Source organism: Sapajus apella, unplaced genomic scaffold (genome assembly GCF_009761245.1).
Source record: "Sapajus apella isolate SASKATOON/1434 unplaced genomic scaffold, GSC_monkey_1.0 scaffold2, whole genome shotgun sequence".
NCBI classification, from domain to species: domain Eukaryota; kingdom Metazoa; phylum Chordata; class Mammalia; order Primates; family Cebidae; genus Sapajus; species Sapajus apella.
Window position 1 is genome coordinate 33,351,880 of NW_022436942.1, and position 17,483 is coordinate 33,369,362.

Genomic DNA, 17,483 nt, shown 5'->3' on the forward strand with positions numbered 1-17,483 from the left:
AATTACCTCTTTCTAGTATTAAGGTAAAGACAATTTGTTTCATGTCTCCTGCCCTCTCATATTTTCCTCTAGTCACTGTTTTTTTCACCAAGAAACATCCTAGGGAGGACCAGTTATTTCACATATTTTCTATGTTTACATAGAGAACCATATAGTAACAGTTCTTGCCTCTTCACCAAAACCTTACTCTCTCATTCATCTCCAAGGAAGAAGGCTTCTCTGACTGGTAAATTTGGAAAAGAAAGTGAGCACACATGACTCAGCTACTCCTGGACTTCCTGGAAGGATCTGCGTCTCTCTAGATTGGATTAATGCTTAAGTACTACTTCATGATATAATAGCAGGCGTGTTGTCTAACTCTGTCAGTGACTCACTTACAGTATTTGCTGTGTCTCATTAGAGGTGTAGTAGCCCATGTTGCCAAACAGCTTATTGGTAATAGAATTAGCATATTGAGCCACCTATGCTTAATTCCTGTGTTTATGTCTCAGCTCTGGAATCAAATGGGAAGAGAGCTATTTATTTGATCTCTTAAAACCATCCAGTGAACAGCTAAAAATCTTAAGAAACCAACATTTGTAGATATTCCCTCTTTTTCAATAAAGATTGAAGATGTGGCAGGTTGTTTTTCCCTGCAGAAATATAGCATTTTATTTCTATTACTGTCAGGAAAATGCACAAGGATTATGTTTTAGTCCATTCTCACAATGCTGAAGAAGACAGAATAGGGATTGGGAATAAAAACAGGTTTAATGAACTCAGAGTTCCACGTGGCTGGGGAGGCCTCACAATCATGACAGAAGGCAAAAGGCACTTCTTACATGGTGGCAGCGAGAGAGAATTAGAATGAGAGACAAGGAGAAGTGGAAACCCTTTATAATAGCATCAGATCTCATGAGACTTATTCGCTACCACGAGAACAGTATGGGAGAAATCGCCCCCATGATTCAATTTTCTCCCACCAGGTCACTCCCGTAACAGGTGGGGATTATGGGAGTACAATTTGAGATGACATTTGTGTGGGGACAGAGCCAAACCATATCAGACTGCATGAGATAAAATTGAAAAGCGTATATACATCAGAAATATCTTAGGACTAAAAAGAAATCATAAAAATATAAACCCCCTAACAGGATAAAACAGTCTCCAGTTTGTTAATTTCTTTTTGAGGGTATCTTTTCTGAAAGAAAATAAATTTTAAAATGAATGAAGTATATTACCAATCTCAAATTATCCCCAGCTATAAAGTCCTTATTTAGGCATTCGATCAGGTATTTCCACTATTACACATAGTGCTTTCAAAAATACATGTTGAAAAATATTTAGATAAAAGAACTAATTATCAGGAAAATGTGAATTATAACTACAATGAGATATCACCTTACTCCTGCAAGAATGGTCATAATTAAGTTCAAAAATAATAGATGTCAATGTGGATGTGGTGAAAAGAGAGCACTTTTATACTGTAGGTGGGAATGTAAACCAGTATTACTTTTGAACCAACTATATAGAAAACAGTAAGGAGATTCCTTAAACAACTAAAAGGAGAACTACTGTTTCATCCAGCAATCCCACTACTGGGTATCTGCCTAGTGGAAAAGAAGTCATTTTATGAAAATCACACATGCACACAAATGTTTATAGCAACACAACTAGCAATTGTCAAAATATGAAGCCAATCTCAATGCCCATCAACCAATGTGTGAATAAAGAAAATGTGGTATATATGCACCATGCAATACTCCTCAGCCATAAAAAGGAACGGAATAATGGCATTCACAGCAACCTGAATGAAGTTTGAGACCATTATTTGTAAGTGAAGTAACTCAGGAATGGAAAACTAAATTATTTTATCTTCTCACTTATTTGTGGGATTTAAGCTGTGAGGATGCAAAAGCATATGAAGAATATAATGGACTTTCTGTGGAAAGGTTAGGAGGGGTATGAGGAATAAAGTACCAAATATTGGGTACAGTACACACTGCTTGGGTGACAGGTACAAGAAAATCTCAGAAATCATGACTAAAGAACTTATCCATGTAACTGAAAACCACCTGTATCCCAAAACTATTTCAATAAAACAACAACAAAAAAGCAATTTGGAAGGAAGGGATGTAAAACTATCAGATTCTCCTCAAAGTTCCATATCTGTTGAGCTCATATGGTCCAATTGATAGGATGAGAAGTTTATCTTTTCCTTTTTCTCTAAACCAGAGATTTTGCTACAGTTTTTAAAAATTGTGTATAGAGTATACTAATAGTACATTTGCCTTTTTCAACTGTTTGCTGAATGTTAAGCAATAATGGAAGGAGACTGAAAATCACCCTAGAGTGTCAATGAAAATCATCCATAGTTGATGGTATTTAAAAGTGATAAGACACTTCTGAAGTGGCCTCGTGACATCATCTCTGAATTTAGAAGTTGGATAAAATAACTTTGCATACACTTTCTGTAAGGTAAGAACATTTTAAAAATGATTTTAAAATATTACATTTCTGAAAAGTAAGGAGGTAAAATATTTGGGGAGTCAATGTCCAGTACATGACATAGTTGTTGTTGGTGGCTTATATCATACTACATTGCGACCTCAAAGGAACAAAACATAAATATTTTTTTAACATTTCTTAACCATCGAAAACAGAATATCAGCAAATTTTGATAAACTCTATCATTAAGCAAATTTTAATCCTCATACTGCAGATTATTTTTATATCTAATACTGCTAAGCATATTTTAAATTAATTTATCAGATCAAAAACTTTATAGTCTGCTTGATATAAAATAACTCAGTTCTTCATGAATGCTTTTTATTTTGTGTCAGAATTCTGTTAACGTACTTTTATCTTTCTTTTTTTAGTCACTAAAATACTTTTGCATTGTTTTTTGCAAAAAATAATGTTTCTCAAATTGCTTTCTGAGCGTTATTTCCAGTTCATGTTAATGTGCACAGCCTACGAAGAACAGGCAAAATGACAAGTGATGACGTTGCAGCTGCTAAAAGGATACTTGTAGCAAGAAAATATTTTTATAACATCATTATTCACTGAGCAAAATTACAAACACATACCATTTATACTTTAAGCCAAAGCTTAACGTTGCTTTTCCATTAAAAGGAACACTATCATTTTACGTTAATTATAACGAGAAGTAACGTGTCCATAAAAATTTGTATCTGCTAAAAAAAAATGAATCTGAATATAGAGATAGGAAGAGATTATAAAAGGGCAATAAATTGCTAAATTATTTATTTATAGGACTTCACAGTTAAGGAGATGCAAAAGAAGTAAAGAAGAAACAAAACAAGAAAATAGAGAAGGAAAAAGATAATCTTCCAAATTAATTAAATATGCATTTAAGCTTGACAAAATATGGCATTTGAAAGTAATTTAATAATGTTTTGTGGGTTTCACCTAAAGTCTTTTCACTTTAACTACAATGCAGAACATCACATTTCTCCAGTTATATGAGTTTCACCTTCCAACGTAATTTTGAAACAGATCTGAATTTTAGCTTTAAGCAATCTACTTGGTTGTTTGATTGCACTTTTCATTATACTGTTCCAAGCCAAGTTTTCTCACAAGTTGAAAAACATTCTAGTAGATTTCCTTCATAATTTATATGATTGGGTTTGAAGTATTGATTCAAAAATGATAGTTCCATATAATTGTTCCTAGAATTTTGTACAAGAGAGGTCAATTTTTAGGCTTATTTGTGTTTCCGCAATAATAAGAAAAAATGTAAGCATCTACTTACTTCTTAAACTGCATGTTGTGTGACACTGCTTTTGACTATTGCAATGGTTATGGGTGGGGTGACTTTATTGTACTATTCACTGTCATGAACGTTGTGGAGCTATCGATAGTATATCAGTCATGACGTTTGCATTTTCAGATGGCACCTAATTAATTTCTTTGATCATACCTTTCAAAAGTTTCAATCTATTGCCTTAAACTATATTTTTTAACATACTGCCTATGTTCCTCATTAAGCACATTGATGTGACAAACTTAGCATAATGCACTGAGAAGAGTACATCATCATCTTTGTTGTATTCTTGCCACAAAGGCATAGCTTCATTCTAATTATCAGAAAATACTGTACAACCACAAATAGAGAAACAAAATTAACTGATCAAAAATAAAAAGAACTGATCAGTACTCTTTAAAAGCATTAATCAAGTTCAGGAAAGACAAGGAACTTGCACATTCTAAAAGAGATTAATGATAAATAGCTAAAATGCTATGTGAGATTTTTGGACAGGATCCTAAAATAGCCAAAGGGACATATATGGAAAGAATTGTAAAATTTGAAAAAAAAATTCAATTTAATTAATAGTATTGTAGCAATGTTAATTTTCTGTTCTTGATAATTGCACTATGGTTGTAAATTTGTCAGCGGAGAAGGAAATATGGTGAGGAATATAAGGGAACTCGTGTACAATCACTGCTATTTCTCTGTATGTTTATAATTAGCCAAGAATTTTAAATTTGTTTAATACAAAATGTTTACTCTATTTTACTCTAAAATAATCATCAATGAATCATATAAAATGACACAGACCAGAATTTGTATTTTTAAAACTTCTTAATATTGTAAGACGAGAAAGTAAAGTATGTCTACAATTAATAATAATAAAAAATAACATGCTATCTATGCATAAAAAGAAGTGTTTTTATTATGGGTAGAGTAACCTTATTGTGCTGTTTATAATAAAAATATTTTTATTATGTACTGTTCAAAAAAATCATATTATTGTACTTCTCAAAATAAAAGTATTTTTATACATATACAGGATATATAAATAATAAATTACAGCAGGAAGCTAAACTTATCTGTGGGAGTCAATGTGTGTGAGTACACAAGCTTCTACTTGCCAATTTAACTTGTGCTCTGCAGCAGGGGCATTACCTCTGCAGTCCAGTTACAGTGGTTCATTTTGCTTTGCTGTAATAGTGAGCCCTGTTGACCCTAACACCAGGTGCATGGGTCTCTCAAGCTGACACATGTGAAGGCTATGAGTTTCTTTAAAATAGAGATGGATATGGTTCAGTGAACACAAATCTCTGCATTAGGCAAGATATACAGCACAGTCTCATTCCGAATGGAGTTGCCAAAACCTCTAAGAACCAAAGAGGTGGCCTGCTGTCAATGCCGCCAACTGAGAGGATAAAGACGGGGATGCATAGTGATAAGTATCTCTTGAGTCCCTCCAGAATATCTCTTGTCACTCTCATATGGATATTTCTTTCTTTCTTCTCCAGAGACATGGGCATTGGGCATGTATGTCCAGGAGTGCCAGTCACCAGTAAGAGTGCCAATTCATGTTTATTATGCCAGACCTGGGAAGAAGAGCTTATTTCTCAGAAGTACTTTCCCCATAGAAAGTCCAAACTTTCAACCAGACTGAAGTCTATTCACGTAACCATCTGTCTTTAATATTCAATGTTGTTACTAACAGCGGGGCAGGATTGTCTTTCCCTCCCTGAACATTTCTTCTTTCTTAGAAAACAAACGAATGTCCTCAGTATGATCAGAGTAAGTCCTTTATTTACCCAAGGGTGGCAGGATATTTTATCAGGTAAACATAACTAAAATATTTCACCTTCATTTGCCAGTTGAATGATTTCTGTTCCTTTGTCCACCAATCCCTGTCTCTCTTGTTAGAGTTCACTGAACAGTTGGGCACCACTTGATTTGTTCATTTTAGGGCAATAAAAATTCAAGATCAACTTAATCCAGAGGTTCCTGAATGTTACTTAGAACTACTTGGGGAATTTATAAAAACCCCAATAGCTAGGCTGCACTGCATAACAACTAAATCAGAATGTTTGGCGGTGAGAATCAGACATCGATAATTTAGAGCAACAGTACAAACAAAACTTTCAAAATTTTTTTTCTATTAAACACTTATGAATTCTGAATAAAATAAAATAAATGCTCTTAAAAAGGTTTTGCTGAGCCTACAACAAATTAAAGCGAATCATAGAAGAGGTGATCCGCAAAACCAATAATCATAAAAATTCTCAAACTCAGTAATTAGGAAAATGCAAATTAAAGCAATAAATATTTGCAATTTTACACCCATTATATTAGCAAAAATTTTTAAAAATAGCAATAATTAATGGCAAGATAAGGGGCAAAGGGATCTCTTATTCACTGCTGACAGATTTTAAATTGGCACAACCCCTTTGGAGAGCAATTTTATACTCTCTAGTGAAGTGGAAGATGCACATATATTATAACTCAGCAATTACACTTCCCCCAGAAATGGCCATATGTGTCCAGAGAGAGGAGCATAAGAATGTTCATTATGGCGTTGTTGGTAATATTGAAAAATTGAAGGCTGTTTGAATTTGCATTGAAGATGTTGTATTATTCCCACATAGAACAAACTAAAGGCACTAAAATAAAGGAACAAGAGCTGCTTATATTAATGTGGATAATTATTTAAAACATTGACTGTAAATTTCAAAATGACCATAAAATATATTATCTTTAATACAATGTTATACATGCAAAATAAATTACATGCTGCTTGGAGATAACTAAATATAAGATAACATGTTAAAATGTGCATAAGAATTTAAGCGCCAAAATCAGGGTAAAGGTTACCTCTAAATAGAGACAATGGAGATATAGGAAAAATAATTTGGAGGTTTCGATTGTATTTCGTTTCTTTAGTTTGAAGTAAATGTATCCAATGTATACTATATTATTACATTTTTTGTGCCAAAATTAATTTAGCAAGCAATATATTGCTTAAGGTACACTTCAATCACTGAAAATAGTTTTATTTTTCAACTTAGAAGTCTCCATATAAGTAGATAATAATTTCCCAACTCATCTTTTAACATTATTTTAAATCTGTATTTATAACTTCCTAGACCAGAAAGTTTTATTGCACACATTTTGAGTCAGAATTGCTGACAGTTAAATTCTTCAAACTTATAATTACTTTTCAAAATGAGTAAAATATTAACTTTTTTCTTATACTATTGCTATTTTCATTGCTCCGTCATCGTGCCATCTCTAAATGTTGGCAGATACTGATTTTCTGACCACTTCTGAAGACAGATATACCTGCATGAGAATGAAGAATTGCTCAGCACTATTCACTTGCACAAAAAATCCATCAGTGCTCAGTTTCTGCCTGGAAAGTTCTGACTGCCACTCCACAGCGCTTATAGGAGTCCTCAGGCCCTCTGCCATGCTCAGTGTTGTCGCACTAGATATATCTACCTCAAGGACTGCAATCCATAGTTTCATTTCTAGTTTACCTTATCATTATCTAATTGTTTTCTTCTATTTCTATTAATGATTTATTCACTCCTAATTTTAGCAAGTGTTGATAAAAACCATAGGATACTAAAGGAATCCTCTTTACACACTCCCTTTACAGTGAGTTGTCACCTGGTACACTCCACTGAGGGAAAAACATAACAGAAACAAAATCTTCTATTTTTAACCCCCAAAACATTTCAAGTAATGTACCAAAGATCATCTGGACCAAAAAAAAAAAAAAAAAACTCTCATAATCTGGCATAATCTTGCATCATCTTGACATTCTTATGTCATCAAAAATATAATATAAACTGTTAGGTAAATTAATGTCTGTTATTAATCTGGGCAGTTGTTATTATACAATGGTAAAGATGTTTAAAAATTATGCTATGTGATATAATAAAAATCATCCAATGCTCTTTAATATTGCTTCATAGAGAAGACTATAAAGAGAGACACAAAAACAACCCTAATTGACTTAGGAAAATTTCCTTATCATTCAGACTCTTCACATGCAATCTGGTACTAATGATATTACATGATGAAGTGAGGATTTCTTCTGGTCCTTCGAGAAACTGTGTTTTGCAATGCTCCTAAAGTTTTCAACCCACTCTAATTGGTTTAGAAATTCTCACATACTGTTCCCAGGTTTGGGGGTGCAGGGGAGCACTTGGCTCCCCTGAGAGGATGTTTTCCAGGCTCTTGGTCTTTCATTCACCCAAGAATGGGAGAGGGGACCACACCTGGCATGGTATGCTGGTAAAGTAAATACCGGATCCCAAAATGTTTTTGCAGAAAGTGATTTATTTAGGCAGAGAAAGAGAAAAAGGAGAGAGAAAAAGGCTTCCACAAAGAGTGTGGAAGGGGACCCAAGTATGGAATCCAAAGGGGTGTGGAAGAAGGGAACTTTTAACCTAGGAGGAATTCCCTCCCTCTCAAGTCCCCTGGCCAATAAAAGAAATTCCTTAAGCTTCTGCTGGAGTGATTGACTTTTGATTATTTTCCTGTGCCCACGAAAATTAAAACAGGAACCATTAAATCACCTGGATGGAGAGGCATGGGAGGGGGGCATGGAGCTGGGAGGTTCTTGCCCTGAAACCTAACCCCCTTGTGAACCTGGGAAGAGAACACATTCCCTCAATACCTACCTGACCACTAAGTAAAGGCTCCAGCGTAGTCCTGAATCCTTGCTAACAGATAAGGTAACAAACTGTAATTTTAATTTTTCGGGTTAAATTTCCTAGCTGATTTATTTTCCTAGAAGACCCATATTTTCCTAGAAGATCCATATTTAGAAGACCCATATGGTTCTACTTTAAGTACCATAATTTGCAGATTACTGAATCTACATAAAATTATTCTCTAGGCTTTCTCAAAATTAAAACAAATATTGAAATTGACATGTATGATTATGTTTTGGGAGTCAGAATTCTTGATAAGAAAGACAAAAACAAAACAAAAATCACTAGCAGAAAATCATTGTTAAATGTATAAATAAAAAAAAAATTTAGTCTAAAAAAACAAATTCTAGAAATAACTTTCTACCCTATACCGTAGGATAGGTGAATTAAAAGAATTGTGACAAATCAAGAAAGCCATTCCACACCCGGAGTTCAGAATGTTCTAAAAATTGTCACCAAGACAAGATACACACTGTATCCTAATTCTTTATCCATACTTCTAATAAAAAAATTTCTTAGGTGTATATGAATGGTAGAATCTAAATTTCATATCTGAGCCTTAGCAACAAATAAGAAAATAATTTTTTTGAGTAAAGAGGTTGAATTGTAAGGACGATTGTCTATTGGAAACATAAGTATTTTATCCATGGGGACTAGTGAAATGTAAACTGTAGAGAGAGTTACCAAAATATGTAGACAACTTCCCAATTGCCGATACTGTTGTAGTGCAAAAGACATCAGTCAAAAATAATCCCGTCTTACTTGGGAGAGAGTCAGCCTTTAGTTTTATTCAGGCCTTCAACTGATTGGCTAAGACTCACCCCCATCTTTACTCAACTTTCAATTTAAATGTTAACCTCATCCAAAACACCCTCACAGAAACACCCAGAATAATATTTAACCAAATATCTGTGCCCTCTGGCCCAGTGAATTTGACACATAAAATTAACCGTCTTACTATGCTTAGCTAGAAAGTGAAGTCTATGTGAAGTTTTTATGTCCTTATGTTTGTATTTCCAGTGATTAAATGTACATAGTATAAAGTGATTACCCATTAAATACTGAATGGATAATTAAAAAAACAAGTAATTAAATGAACAAATAAACAGAAAACAGAACAAATTTACTCAAATTATATGCCAAATAAGTATGCAATACTAAATTCAACTTGTAGATCTGCCATGACTTATTATTTCACTTTAGACATATCTTTTCATAATAAATTAGACTCTTCTCATTAGATAAAATTATGTAAGAGACAGAAAAAATAATTTGAATAGGTAAGAGAATATAAATCAGGTTAATAGCTTTGTAATATTGTTATTAACAAAAATCACCTCACCTATAGTAGAAATTACTATTTTAGAGACAAAGGTTTTCATCATATCATAAAGGAGAAACCGTTGTTCTCAAGTTATATCAATGCACCTGAGACCATAGTGTAATCCAGAGATAACTTCAATTGCAGATATTGTTAATTTATGTTATTAATTTTTACTCAAGCAATGTGTTTTAAATACATTTTGAAAACACATGATTCGATGTAATATACTATCTCTGCCTAGAAACAATTTACTACCTAAAGAGAGTAATTCACAGAATGGTACCCAGTGTCAGGAAGGGATAACATTTGAAGGAGTATTTCTTATTAATAATGGCAAATGCTATTACCCCGTTGAAAGGGTCTCTTAAAAACCACTTATTAATTGTTGTTATAGGGAGTTTCCTTTCATAAATAGTTTCAATAACTCTTTGTATTCCTATGTTATTAGTGTCATAACATATGGTATTAATTAGCTAATAAACTAAAGTGAGTGAAATAATATTGGCAGGAGTGACGACTTTAGTTTTATTGATCATAATTGTTCTCACACCAGCATCATCATTCATTCATTGCCTTTGTTAGAAGTTTTTTTCTGGTTTTGCTTTTTGGTTTTTCTGTTTTAAGAACAAACTGGTATGCTTTTAAAAGTGTGTACAATTGTTTAAAAGAAGTAGTATTTATGACGTGCTTCTTCTAATGTTAGTCATGTATGATAAGGCTCCAGCTATCTATGGTAAGAGAGCATACATAAGCCAGCATATCAGGAAAATATTAGATCAAATTAATCAATAGTGAAGCAGAGGAAAACTGTAGCTTGAAATTATTTTGACTTGCAACTAGGATAATTCATCTATGTTTGTTAGCTAAGTAAAATCTTCAGGAAACACTTTTCACCCATAGATGGAAAGATTAATTGCAATCTTAACCAAATCTCTTTCATACAAGGGACGACTCATTTTTTCTTTTGTTAAGAGTACATTAATCATTGCAGATGAGGATTCTGCTAGAATCCAATTAGTATCTAGATAGTGCTTATAATGTGTTTTCTTCAGAATCATGCTGCTTAATTTTCTACCTTGATTCTTACCATGTTTGCATCTAATTTTAAAAAGGTAAATGGGGCAAACTATATTTTAAACTTTTAAAATAAAACTATTTCTATCTAACAAGCAGATGACAGCAAGCGTTAGCTATCAATATCAATGCTAAGCTAATGAAATGCCACAAATCTATACTCTTACTTATCATCTCTCATATAAGTCTGCTATAACAGATGGAAATACACCTTTCAACAAAAAGAGAAAGGTGAAGAATATAACTTTGAATTCTATAAAGAATATTTTAGGAATATGATTTCAACCAATTGATTGAAGGTATAAAGACAGGATTATTCATGCCAGTTCATATGAATTTCTCAGGAATTCAGGATTTTAATTTGACTGTAGAAAACCAACTCTGTGTTATTTTTACTATAGAATTTCTTATTAATCAGTTTCATAAGTCAGTCTTCTGTTTTGCTTTAGTTATGTGTTCTTTGAGAAGAATCCATACTTATTCCTACATTCCTTGTTATTTTGTCCATGTATTAATAAATAAAAATAACATGCATTAATAAATAAAAATAACAAATAGGAAGTATGCATGCTGTGACATTTTCAGGGGACTGAAACATTATAATCAACATCATTCATGAAATCAGAACTCCTGATTGTCTCTTAACGAGTAACATTAGCAAAGGGCAGGAATTCCACTTTGAAGGCTTTTGTCCTACTTTCAGACTGGCATGGCATTACAATTCGACACTCATGGATCCAGTATTAGGTTTCAGAGACACATTACTTTTAATTCTGGAGAGTCATAAAATGTACTGTTTCTTATCCCCTAAAACTTCAATCCCTGTTCTTTCTATTTTTATGCTTTGTGAATGAAAGTACCAGCACTACATTTGATGTTTTCCCTCTCTTATATGCATGAAAGACTTAAAAAGAATCAGAATACCATGAAATGATTATAGTCTCTTTTTAATTCATGATAATTTTAATGATCCATGTCTGTAATGCATTTTCTATTATACAACATAATTTTATAGACATTGTTTCAATTTTATTACAACTCTCATTTAATGACAAGGACAGGTATTACTAATTTGCTTTTAATAGAACATGAAATTCTTAGGGCAAAACTAATGAATTTGTCCTAAGCCAAATAGCTAGTAAGTATGAGAGTCAAAATTTCAACCCAGTTCTCCAAGTTTTCAACATAGTTTTCTTCCTCTTATACAGACTTCAATTTTTCCTGGTTTTGTCCTAGGCAACAACATAGCAAGACTGTGCCTCTACAATAATAATAATAATAAGATAAAATAAGAATAATTTTAAATGCTTTTCTTGGCCTTTGATGACTCAACAATGTTATTGATTCATCTCTGTTGCTTATTCAAAGAGTTGGTGTGAGACTGAAAAGTTAGCCTGCCAGTAATCCACACTGAATAACTACAGGGGATATTAGCTTTAAAGAAGGTGACAAAACACAGCTTAGTAGACCCTGAAGTGGAATCTGCTAAGATGTGTTACAACCAATTGTGATTTAAAAATATGTGGGGAATTATGTAGCTATTAATTCTATAATTTATCATCAGGAATCTCAAAGCCATATTAAACTAGTAGTGTAAATACTATAAACTTCATCTGCTTTCATGAATTAAGTATTAACAGTTCTGTAATGTGCTGATGTGCCCTACTAGACAGTTCTACAGGGTAGCAGTGATCAATTTTATTGTGTGGTGTTTTTTTGTTTTGTTTCGTTTTTTTGTGATCAGAGATGAGACTTAAATTCTTTGAAAGTGAAGAGATTCTCTCTCAACCAATATTATAAATGCTTAATGCCTTCGTATTTAGCTTTACTGAGTAACTCATAATGTCTCCTAAGGAAGTTAACCTAAAATTACAAAACCAAACCATGCCTATATGAAAAACTTATACTGGAAAAAGCCATTTTGAAGATAACTGATTTCTTTAAACCCAAAGTAATGTCAAATTGTTTTTACATACTTTTCATGCTGTCAAATGTTGCCACACAAATTTGCAGAAAATTTTATTTGAGCCTAAACTACAATCTTAGTAGTGTTTTTTGTATCTCAATGCAAATGCAAAAAATTCCATATTTCAAAATCCATTTAATTTCTAAGTTGAACAGTTTTCACCTATCCTGCATTTGAAAGTGATTCATCTATGCAGTCATATAACAAAAGCAAATTATAAAGAGAAGAATTAAATACAGCCCAATAAATACTTTCAAAGTGATGACTATGCTCAATTAAAATATATGTTTATGGATTGATATTAGTATGTGGCAGTGTTAATCTGTCCAAAAGACATTTTCAAAGGTGAAATACAAAAGATCTCACTACATATGTATTTACACATGAGGATTACCATAGTTTTTGACAAATGAGAGCAATAATTTTAAATGCCAATTGATGGAAAGACTTCCCCAAAAAAGGATTTAATCCTTCTACTAGTAGACCATTGTACAGAATCATTGTACACTATCATCATTATAATTTGAATTTTATTTTTTTGGAAAACTGTTTTCTGTCTTGTGCTGTAAGATACTGTCTTATAGTATCTATAAAAATTTTCTTGATTTTGCCTCTTAGCCTTCAGAGTTTACAAGTATTTACTATCATGATCCTTACAGAAACACTTTAAACTCTTGTTCTATATGATAACTATGATAGCAGTTATTTGTAAAACTTACTAAATTTTACAAGTAGAATTCATGAAATTTATTATATGTAAATTGTATCTCAATAAAGTTGATTACAATTTTTGGAACATTTTATAACTAACGGGTGAATTTTCCTTTGTAGAAAGGTTTTTAACTACAGATCAACTTATTGTAAGGCATACTATTGGCATTCACATTTTCTATGCCTCCTTGTATCAAAACTCATAGAACTGTGTAACACAAAGAGTAAACCTTAATGTAAACTATGTACTTTAGTTGATAATTACGTACCAGTGTGGTTTTATTAAATGTAACAAATGCACCACACTAATAGAAAAATATTGATAATGGGGGAAACTGCAGACAGGGAAGGAGGTGAGGTTAATGGAAATTCTCTGTGTCATTTGCTCAATATTTATGTACATTAATACAAATATAAATTCAAAAATAAATTATATCAATTAAAAATTATTCCATACTCTTGATAAGCAGTGACTCTCTCTATATAAGTATACATATATTTATATATATGTGTGTTAGCTCCTTTGTATCATGTTCAAATAATATCTTATGATTTATCCTATCAGGAACAGTAAAATGCATTATAAATATCTTATTTTTTATTTATGTAATCATTTCATAATTTATGCAAAGTATTGGTACATATATTATGAGTCTATGTTGCTTGACAAATAATACTTTAGATTTGTGTTTTTGAAATGATGTTTAGTTAAATGACTTATGGTTAAATGACATTTTCATCATTCATTTCTTAAATATTTTTTGACTTCTCTCTCTTCGCCTATTTCGGGCTTCCAAGAACATACATATTGGCCTTCATGAAATTATCCCATAGTTTACAGGTGCCTGTGTTCTTTCATTTTTTTTAACACATTTCTCCCCTAGTATATTATTTTGGAAGTGTCTGTTGCTATATTTTCAAGTTTAATAATCTTTTCTTCTGTGATATTTAATCAGCCTTTAATTTATTTCATTACACTTTTCATCTCAGAAATTTTTGTTTTCCTTTTGGGTCTTTCCTTTTCCTTTCATATATCCTTCTAGCCTCTATTTAACATGCAGAAAATATGGAACATAGAATAATTGTTTTAATGTCCTCATCTGCTAATAACATTCGTATAAGGTCTATGATAATTTTGATTGATTAATGTTTCTCTTCACAATGGTTTAAACATTCCTGCTTCTTTTTTATGCTTGATATTCTTTTATTGGATACGGATATTATAAATTTTAATTTTTAGATTACATATGTTTTTATGTTTTCATAAATATTCTTGAGATTTTTTTTTCTATGATGCAATTAAGCTAAATGAAATAATTTTGTTTTTTTTTGGGTCTTGAGATTTGTTAGGTATGACTGAGCAGCATTCCATCTAGGGTTAAATATTATCTCCTACTGAGGCAAGACCTTTCTGAGTACCCTATTTTATACCCCATGTATTATTCGATTTTCTAATCTGGCTGGTGGGAATAGGCACTCTTTTTGGGAACTCACACTAGCCCTGTGTGTGTACCAGGTCCTGCTCCCTCTAATCCTTTTGCATTTTTTTCTTTCGTCTTGTGCACATATGAATCAGTTTTCTGATGAATAGTCAAAAATATCACCAGTAGGTCTCAAGGATTTTGTCTTTCTGAAGGTTCTTTGTCTCCATTATTTTGTCTTGCAAGCTCTAGCTGACTCAGTTTCACTGGTGTCTCCTCTCAGCTGTTTCCTCAACTTGAAGATGTGCAGAAGGCTCCAACTGGGCCCTCTCCTCCCTGTGCTGTGGCCTGAAAACTTTCTCAGAGAAATCAACTGATGCAATCTTGGGGCTCACAACATTGGTTTTCTATTTCTCAGCAATCACTACCTTTCACTGCTCGTTGCCTAATATATTGAAAATGATTTCTTATTTTGTTTCAGATGCTTTAGGTAGGAGGTTAAATCCAGTCTCTGCTCTAATCTTGATCAATTGTAGAAGTGTGACTAGTGATTATCGATTAAATATCACACCTTATCACATTTAATTAATATAAAAATTGTGGTAACTCTGGATGATGGCTTTGACTCTTCCTGGAAGGTGTCCATACTTTTATTTTGGAAGGTTCTTAGAGAAGAAAGAGTTCCAGTTGGTGAAATCAGAAAATGGGTAATTTAAAAGTTAGGCCTTTCTAGTCTATTTTTGTATTGCTTACTCCTTGAGTAGATCCTTTTATAATTTTAACTGAAGTCCATGAATATTTATCAGGGCTCCTCTTTTTCACAGACCCACAAATCACTGATTTGTGTCTCTCTAATACTGTAAGAATGCTCAAAGCTAATCTTAGTCAGTTTGCTGCCTCTGTTTTTTTTTTTTTTTTTTATTTCTTTTTTGTCTTCTAAGCATTTAGTTTCTTACATTTTAGAAATTTTCCAATTCCTTGAAGAAAAAAGTGTAAAGAATATTGAGAATATTGATCTCATATCTGTGATTTTCACTCCTCTTTATGATCTTGCCCATTCTGGGCCTGGGAATCTTGACTCTCCTCAATTTCTAATTTTGTCTAGATATAATCACTGTTCTGAGAAAGAAGAATTGGCTGATGTAAGCCACTTCATCACAACTAGAAATGTAAACCTCTTTCTTACCAGTTATTGTACTTGTCTTCTAATTTTAATATCCATTCCATAATTTTTGTCAAGCCTTTATCATCAATCATATGGACAATTAACACAGTCTCATGACCTACCTTCTTGCCTCTAGTTTTGAATTTATTCATTCTGTCATCCATATTCAACTTGAAATCCTTTAAACTTTTTTTTCAACTAGCATAGTATTGTAAAATACATTCCATAATTTGTTCCCTGAGTATCTATTTGCTTACTCCATTCACAGCATCCTTCTGTTCTATGTTTCAACAATTTGCAGTTTGATAAAGAAGCTTTTTCAATGTTAGGCTTTGATAAAGAAGCTCTTTATCAAAAGGCAAGAGGGCCAAGTGGGTGACTTGAGAGATGAAGTGCACTCTTTGGTCTTTGACTTGATGTTTTATATGTTGACCTGCTTCTGGGAGGTTACATCCCTTCTCCCCTGATTCTTCCCTTGGAATGTGCTGTCTGCATGCACAGAGGTTTGCCAGCACTTTGGAGTTGCCACATGCCCAGTGTGTTTGCTGAAGTTATGCACTTGAGGCATTCTTCCTTTACCACTGGAGTGCTTCTGGAAGAACATGATATACAGGTTAAACTCCACCATTTTGCCTCTTAGTGCACATGCTTGATCCCACTTATCCAACTCCTGAGATCTTACCTGGAAGCTGCTGATCACCAGTTCTTGGTGTTTCTATCAGAAGAGTGCCTTTCTTTGAAGCTGTCTGTGATCAATTATTACTTTAGAGAGACTGCTTAACCGCCTGACCATCACCTGATGGTTGCCTGACATTCCTGGTGGGGTAGAGGGTGTCCTCTTCTGCCTTGTATGTGTCTAACTACCTACCTACTGTAATGATATTAGATATTACCATTTTTAAGCAATAGATTTCAGGCTTTTTAAAATCAATAAATTGATAATTCATTATAGAAAATCTTAGAAGCTGCTTTTAAAATTCCAAGGTAATATACAGAAAAATGATTTTATGGAACATGTATATTAAAAATTTATTATAGAAAGTCTTAGAAGATGCTTTTAAAATTCCAGGGCAATATAAAGAAAAATGATTTTATGGAACATGTATATTAAAAGATTAGATTACAGCAGAGCAATCTGATTTACTATAGAATTAAAGGTATATGAAGACCGGGAGCGGTGACTCAAGCCTGTAATCCCAGCACTTTGGGAGGCCGAGGCGGGTGGATCACGAGGTCAAGAGATTGAGGTCAACCTGGTCAACACGGTGAAACCCCGTCTCTACTAAAAATACAAAAAATTAGCTGGGCATGGTGGCCCGTGCCTGTAATCCCAGCTACTCAGGAGGCTGAGGCAGGAGA